Below are 9278 nucleotides of genomic sequence, written 5' to 3' on the forward strand. Positions count from 1 at the left end.
CCCCCCCCCCCTTTTCGATAAAAAAACCAGACGGCGCGGTCAAACGCGGGCTGTTTTCGGACGTGAGACAGAAACCCGTGTCCTCTGATAATTTTGGTTTGGAATTTTGTGTCAATTTTCACAAAATGGCGCGCGGTCCAAACCTGCGCAGTGAACCGGCCCGGTGGACCAGAGACACGGACAACCGAGCTAGCGCGGCGCCGCCTAATTATTTCAACAATGTTAAAACGTCGGCCTCTTGATCTTCTTGATCCGATCCACTGGGCGCATTTCGATATCCGAAAACGTCAAATATATATCCACTGACAGCATTTTTCCGGCGGGAAGGGAGAACATTTGAAAAGACTGAGCTGGGAAAAAAACCTCCTGACAAAATGGCGATGCTCTAGCTTGTTGCCATGGCAACTGTCAATCAAAAAATAAAGTACCCGGATGTTCCAATGACGAATAAAATCCAACTGGCCAGAGTTACAGGACACATATAACTCCAGTGGTGTCCCTGTCTGTCTTTTTAACCGTGTTTGGCCTGTTGCTACCATCCGGCAGAGATGCGTATCTCCAGACTGTGTTTATTTTTACATTTTGACACTTACCATTGCCTTTTATGATTGTGGCTTTGTGGTACGTTCCTTCTCTCACAGTAAGTTTGGCTCTGTGTTTTCCTGTTTTCTGTCGTGGTGTTGGTGACCTGAAGAAGAATAATAACACAGTACTTATTTACAGGTAGAGCCATTGCTAGGGTTTAAAAAAAAAAAAATAAAAATACTGAGATCATAAGTCCCTCCCCAAAACACCCTCTACCACCCTCAAACAGTTTTTATTCAGACAGCAAAAATAAGGTTTCTCTTAAGAACAACAGCAAGAACAATAATGATTAATTCATAATTTAATAATAATATTAATAATAATAATGTCTTATTACTCAGACAAGTTTAATATATATTTTAAATAAAAACAGATGTATTTCCTCTTTTTCTTTACAGTCTTTTTAGTATAAAGTTCCCTCTTTGTGTCTCCACAGACAGTGTTGCCCTGTTAAGCTGCAGAGGAAGAACAGAAACAAAAACTTCACTAAAACACTATAAGTTTGGAAGAGATCCGCTGCACTCATGTAACTCACACGACTGTAGCCTCATAAGCCTCAGATAAACTTTGGGATATATTTTTGCACAGAGCAGACTGACATCCCTTACATTGCAGTAGCTTTAGGAAATGATCTCTTAATGGCTATTGAACAAGAATAATGCTTACAGCAAGACAATCATGTTTCAATGTACACAAGGGCAGCTGACTATTGTTTTAAAACAGACCTAAAAACATATAAATGTATACTTTAGTGTCGACTATATTCTTCTGAAATACAGTTTTGTCTTAAACCCCTATTAAACCTGTCAGACTTCAGGCGTTAGGTTTAGAGTAACAACAATGCTAAATAACAAGAGTCAGAGGATGTACTTAGGCCAAAGGCCATTTGAGGCCACTCTTTACTTTTGTCATTATTTGCACCAAACAAAATAATTACGTTTTTATTTTAATTGCATAGAAAGGAATAGTTTAAATTGATATGAAACAACTAGACATAATTATTAAAAATAATGGAGGGCCAGAGTTTGAGATCCTTGCTTTAATCTATTTCAGACTGTAATGACAGATAACCACTGCATATGGACATTATTTCCCTGAATCCTGAGTCACATGATGTCAGGTAGCAAAATATCTGAGAGAAATTCTCAAGTCATGACATCTGCTGTATCCAAACCCCATAGGGGGATTTCTTTTCTAAGAACTAAAAACTTTAAGTGCATTCAAACCACTGAGTGACATTTACTGAACAAAACAAACAGCTATAGCTAGAGCTTTACTTGGCGTCCGTAACGCAGATGTCATCACAGCAACAGGTTTGGATTCTACTTTGGAAATATATCAATTAAAGATGTATTTGCTTATTGCACTTTACATTTTGATGGCCAATTCTGTATCCAAAGAGCAACATGATGACTTCCTCTCCCCACAGCTGCAGTTAGGACTGAGAAAGGGACAGACGTCACTGCTTCACACTCTTAAATTAAGATTAAGATTGTATTTATTTGTGCAAGAAATGGAGTTGCCAGATACAGTCCTGGTTTTGTTTTACTCCTAAAGATATGATATTGGTGTAGAGAGCTATCCATTCTGATTAATTTGAAATCATGTTGCTATATTGATTCACCTATTTTAGATCTCTGAGGTGATATAATTACGTAAAGCTATCTGTTGTATTGTTGGGTCTTGTGTGTACAGATGTCAGATGTTGTGTGTGTGTGTGTTTTTCATGAAAGTACTGTAAAAGACATTATATGGACCTTGCTGGCCCATTGGCAGCTGCAACCCACAACTGGCTCCAGTGCAACACTGTCTCCAGCTCTACCACTGCTGCTGGAGTTTCCAGAGGCGCAGTAGAGCAACCCAACGGCCTGGGGTTTGTCTGTGCCATTAATGTGGGGAAAAAAACATTTTGGCCCATCTTTAAGGTGGTGTATTGCTGCCATTTTATTAGTGATCTAATACTTATACTGGATCAGTATCACTGGTGATGCTGGCCAAATTAAACATGGGATCAGTGCTTCCACAGAATTTTGCAACGTTTAAGGTTGCACGCGGGACATTTCTGATGGACAAAACTATTGACTACTACTAATAAGTTTAATGTTTCATGCTTTGAACAAATGTTTCCACTAATCCATTTGTGGAGCAGAATGAACATATTTCACTCCACCCACTTTAAGGAATTAAGGACCTCCCAAATTCTTAGGAAATAAACTGAGAGTCATTGTCACTTACAAGTGGTGCAGGGAAACCAACTCAGATAAACATTTCACATGATTAACTGTATGAATACCATATTCCGGTTATTCCCATGCAGTTTGTTTTTTATATTTCTTCATAAGAAATGCAGATGATACCAATAAACACAGCCATTTCCTTTGTGTTGGCAAGTCACATGGCTTTACTTCATTTAAAGTTATTATATCAATCAACTATTCAATCAAACTTTATTTGTATAGCTTGTGTGCTCCATACAGGATAGTGCAATTCAAAATGTTTTACAGCTGGAAGAATTTAAGACTAGTGCACACAAGAAATAAAAATAATGAAAATGTAATAATAAAACCAATAAAATGGAGAGAAATTAATTTAAATAAACACTTAAAAGACAATCACAAATAAAATACAAGATCACGACCTTTTAAAAAATTAAACAATAAAATACAGAATTATATAGAAATAAATAATGGTGATAAAATATTCAAAGTCAGATTAAGCAGGTTTTGTGTTTACGTTCAAAGATAGGAGCATAAAAACTAAAAGCTGCCTCACCAGAAGTTTTTGTCCGGCACTTTGGGGCAACTAAAAGACTCAAAGGACCTGAGGGGCCGTCCTGGTTCATACGTTGCATGTCCGACAAATAGGCTTGTGCAAGACCATGAAGTGTTTTAGACAAGTAAAAGAATTTTAAAAATCAATACAAAAACTGACAAGCAACCAAAGTAAGGACTTTAAAACAGGTTTAATGCGTTCTCTCCCTCTGGTCCTAGTCAGCACTCAGACAGCAGAAGTTCTGAATCAATTGTAACTGATTTATGACTTTTTTGGGTAGACCAGATAGGAGAGTGTTGCACTTGTCGGGCCTGCTGGATATAAAAATATACATTACTCTCTCTGTGTTGCTCAGGGACAGAAATGGCCGCACTTCAGCTGTATTTTTTAGATGATAAATAGCAGATTTAGTGACAATACCCCATATGAGCCCTAAAGTTTACTTCTGAGTTAAAGATGACACCAAGGTTTCTTACCTGTCGGCTTGCAGTACGTCCTAGAAAAGGTTTGTGGCCACGTGTCTCTCTCTTCTACTCACAACTCCTTCGGTTTCACAACCAAGCTGCACCATTTCCAATCTAGTTTATAACTAGTTTCCAGCAGTTATGGGAAATTTAGGTAAATCCATCTATCCGTCCATCCATGGGGTCATGGTGTGCAGTGCACAGTGGCTATTGTTTGGGTACACCTTGGTTAGTTTGCCAGTCTATCACAAGGCAAACCCATGCAGACATAGAAACACACTCACACCTATTAACAATTCACTTAACCTGTATCTCCTTTGACTATGCACCAGCGCTAACCACTGCCATGCCTAAATAGTGACTGTCCAGTGCAGAAGTTCCCTACTGACTTAAGTCACAAAACTACAGAGTAGAAATACTCTGTTACAAGTAAAGGTACAGCATTCAAATTGTTACTTTTTAAAAGTACAGAAATAAATTATACTAATAGTAAAAGCTCTCATTATGCAGAACCATTTCACAATAATGCATATATGATTGATATTATTTAATTATTGATTGATGTTCCAGCTATTAAAGGTGGGGCTCATTATATACTGCTGTAGCTTGTGAATATTCCCTTGGGGGATATTTTGTATTATTAATCTGAATCCACAAAGTAACTAGTAGCCAAACTAAAGCTATCAAATAAATATAGTGGTGTAAAAAGTAATATTCCAGCCTGAAATGTAATGGAGTTGAAACTCAGGAAGAATAGTTGCAGGGAACAAATGGAGATCATGACAGATTCAGGTCAGAACTTAAGTAAATGAATGTAATTGTTTTAGACCACTGGAAAGTTTCATAACATCTGAATATTTATGAAACTTTTTGTAAAACATATCTGGGGGCAGAGGACCATAATTTACCTGCATTGGAGAAATATCACCCTACTTGGTAAAATGTAGGCAAACAGTCCTGCATGGCAGTCATCCTTTATTTTTTGTTATTTTTATTACCTCCTATATATCACTCTGTCTTTTGTTATTGCTTTTCTTTTGATTTCCCCTTCTTTTTCACATTTTCCCCTCCTCTTTCTTGTGTACAACACATCCAACTAAGCATTTTTTAACATACAATATGAACTGCTTTAAAGGCCTTTTTCCATGACAATATTACAACATCAGGTTTTACCAGATTCCTTGAACAGATTTTTGGGCCAAAAAAGTTGTGAAAAAGTTTTCTAAAAAGTTGAATCATTTCCCTTGGTGTTACTGCTCAGGTTTACAAATGAAAGCCAAGACATTAGCTGAAAGGAAAACTTCACCAAGATGATTTCTCCAGTAACTCCTCAACACTTTTTAGCAAGGAATTTTCAACATAAAAGTTTGAACAATTCTTCTTCTTCTTCTTCAAAGAAAAACAAAACAAAAATGTGTCTTGGACAGGCTGCCACATAGAATACAAATACATGCAACACAACCCCTCATTTCACACTCTTTGTCTTTAGCAGATCCACTGATAGAGGGATGAAAGATTTTTTATTCAGGTTAGACATATTGGCCATTTAACAACACCAAAAGCTTATCTAACTGCAAGTGAAATGCAGGCTTTGTAAGACTTATATCTACTATGTCATTACTGGCCTTACTGTATCGTTTTTACTTTATAACCCAACACTATACACTATATGAATATCTGAGTGTCTTTGAGTGATTGTATTAGTGAGTGATTGACCAAAAATGGTTACTTGTAGCCCACAACAACATCTGTGTCTGCATCACATCACAACATTCAACCACAACACACAAACCTCAGCAGTCATTACACAGACCCTAATGCATGTAAAGCAACAGAAAACAATGTTTTGCAAGACGAATACATGACTACTGTCAAACCGCACCTAATGTTCAAATCACACAGACAAAGAAGCAAGCACATGCATCCAATATAAAACAATGAAAGCACTTAGAAGATCATGTTCAAAGTGATCGTTACATTGAGAGAAGGGGGTTTTAAAATATATTTTTTTAATCCCCAATGTAGCCCTAGACATACAGTACAGTTATGGAAGGCCGGAGAGCTCGTGTGTGTAATCACTTTAATAGTTTGCTGTGTGACATGATCACAAAATAGTTATTTAGTGATTACTGTGTTCCAAGTTCATGAAATAACAGGGTAACACCTTATTTGGATAGTCCGCCTACAGATAGTTTTCATAACGATAAAGAATATTTGTAACATTTTAGCAGCTTTTAAGTTGAGATTCAAAAATTGTTTTCTGATGTTACACCACTGTGGTTAAGTTTTGGTTAGGTTTAAGCAAATAGCACACAGCTTTTTGTATGAAAGTTCGGTGTTTTTCCAATCTAAATAAAGCTCTGATCCTTAATCAGATTTATCCCCACATTCTAAAACTTAAAATAAAAGACCACTGTGTAGCTTATGCTCTCAGATCAGCTATGTGACTACAGTCTCTGTTCCAAGAAAAAAAACCCAGATTTTTCCCTGATTCCAACACAGCCCATTACAGTATATTGTTTAACCACAGGATGGCAGCAGAAGCTCATTTTGTTTGGCATTATGCAGGCCATCTGGTGGTGACGTCCATGATGCCTAAACGGTTAAAGGTAATGACTAATCATATGCAGTATCTCTCACAGGGCCAAGAGAGTGGACCCACTAGGGACACTGACCTGAACATAATCTTGCATTTAATGCAATTATCAAACAGTGTGTTTTTAGGTTGTGTGAAGTACATTTATGTGTCCAGCTGAAGTAGAAAAATGTTTTAAATCAGCTGTTCAGCATGTCTTTTGCCTTAATGTCATCTGCCATGCCCTAGTGGCCTTCAAAAGCAGAATCAGTCAGATCAAATATTTCTGCCTTTTCTGCTTATGAATGTGCTCACAGGCCTTTTCCACTTCTGTCTGTGGGCTGTTCAGTGAATTTAATGGTGTTTCCATCAACATAACATAATGCAGACATGCCATACTAAGTCAAAATAGATGTCAGAGATTAGTATTCTCAGTTAACGGTAGTGGTGGAAGCAAGTAGTAGTACCACAGTGTAAATCTACTATCTAAAGTACAGAAGCATTAAGTATTGTATTGCTATTTTATATTATTCTATATACTGTATGCATTGAGTTATTGGATTATTATCATTAATGCATTCACGTTTAAGCAGCATTTTAATGTTGCACCTGTTAGAGGCAGAGCTAATATTAACTATTTTATATCCTTTTGGATAATTTACACTATAAAAATGCATCATATCTTATATGTTGATTGTATATTTTGTATATGAAATCTTGACCTGAGCTAACTAGTAACTGCAACATTAATGTAGTGTAGTAAAAACTTACAATATTTCCCTCTGAAATGTGGTGCAGTAAAGTAATATAGTGGCAGTAAATGAAAAGTAAAGTACAAGTACCTAAAAACCGTACTTGAATACAATACCTGAGTAATGTAATTACTTTCCACTAATGGTAAAAAGGCATACATGGTTCTGAAAGTTCAAAAGCGGTTGATATAAATCCCGTTGATCCATCGGTTTCCCAGGTGTTTGTGGTCACACATGGATATTCAAGACTAATTAGGTCAGTTTCCTTCTTTGAAATGTGACGTCTTGCCCGGTAGTTTCAGAAACTGTCAGGCTTCCAGGTTTCAGGAACTGATTTCTATAAGATGGCATGCTGATATAGTAGACTAACATATATGGTGCAGTAATAATGCAGAATCCTGATCAGTTTTGTGCACAGAGGTTAGAATTTTGACATAATGCTTCATAACAGCAGGTTATTTTCAACAACATTGTTAGTTTTGTACAAATACAGTCATCACACAGTCATTCTACGCCGTCATCCCAGAAGTTCTCTGCATGTATAAAAGTGAATATGATTTATTTTCCGTCTTTATTTCAAAAGATGATCAGATGAAAATTGTGACAACAATAATTAATATTCAGTGGACATAACTTTTCCAAATGTACACTTTATTTTAAACAAAAGTACAAAAACAAACATCAGGTATTTACAATACTTGCATGGCAATGTTCACTTTCTTTGGTCATTCTTCCAATTGGACTATTTTAAACAAGGTAGGCAACAAACAGCAGCTTGGAGGTCTGAGATTATTACATGCTGAATCTATATTCAACCAGATGCTGAGCAACCTACTGATGACTCAGAACTTAATTACATTTTTGTAAAGTCTGCAAGCAATTTTATCAACGACTTAAATCCAAGTTATGAATTATGCAACAATTATTGAATTTGCCTGCCAGGTTTATCTTGTACAATATAAATAGCAAAAAGAAAATTAAAACCACATACTTCACAATTACATCCTGGTCTTGATATATGTTCAAATTTAGCAAATGCTCTCAAAGGACCAAAATTGTGACATGTACAGCTGCATGTATTCCACTGTATTCTACACAAATGTGACATGAAAACATGAATCCTAGTGCACATCACAAACTGAAGCAATTACAGGTAGATTTTCAAAAGAAGGCAAACATATCATAACGGCTACTTTGAGGCAAACATTGTGTCCCCGCTGTGTTTTCGAGTACAAAATGATTCCATAGCTACACAATTAACAATCATACCTCAACACTGATGGAGCAAAAATTGAGAATTCGCTTACAGCCTTGACAGATTAAACAACAAGAAAAAAAAAACCTTTTAGGCTCAAGGACTTTTTCTTGAATTAAACGAAAGCAAACAATGGCTTTGTGTAAAACAATCTGCACGGCCAAACCAAAGCCAGTAAAAATGAGTTGAGTTACGCTATACATTCTCTCAATAATCTACCTGCCTGTGTCGTACAGTGGTTATGTTAAATGTACAGTACATCTGAAAAAAGAGACTGGCAAAATGAACTGAGTTTCTGTCATGTTCTCTCCCGCTTACACATCAAGAACAGAAAATTAAAAAAATCATGTACGACCAAAGAACTCTGGCACATCACCTTCCTGCAATGCAACATAACACAAATCATATTATCATCTACAACTAATGCCGAGTATGACAATATACCCTTAGCCCTTTCAGGAAGTTCATCTCAATTTCAACATCTTTTTACGGCTGAATGAATAAACTGAAACAAATGCACAAATAAACAGATTTAGTACTACGATGTTGAAGGCAGAGGTTGTTTTGACTGTGATGACATGAAACTAAGAAGCGATGGCGGTGTTGTCCCTCGTTTCCTGCTGTTTCTGAGGGCCAAAGAGTCAAAACACAGACTAATGCAGGCCTACACGTCCTTACACCAAAGGCAACTGGTCTAGTAGTAATTTTACTTGAATCAACTAACAAAACCAAAATGAATTTGCATTTTCTCAGGTTTTCCCAAATTCCATTCTAACAAACATGAATCCTAATAGTAGACAAGTTTACACATGTATCAGTAGTGCAGACAAGTTATGTATATCACATACAGTATCCATTCATTTTTTTTTTTTTAG

The sequence above is a fragment of the Morone saxatilis genome, unplaced genomic scaffold, assembly GCF_004916995.1.
Source record: "Morone saxatilis isolate NCDOM2014 unplaced genomic scaffold, NCSU_SB_2.0 Contig8, whole genome shotgun sequence".
NCBI lineage: Eukaryota > Metazoa > Chordata > Actinopteri > Moronidae > Morone > Morone saxatilis.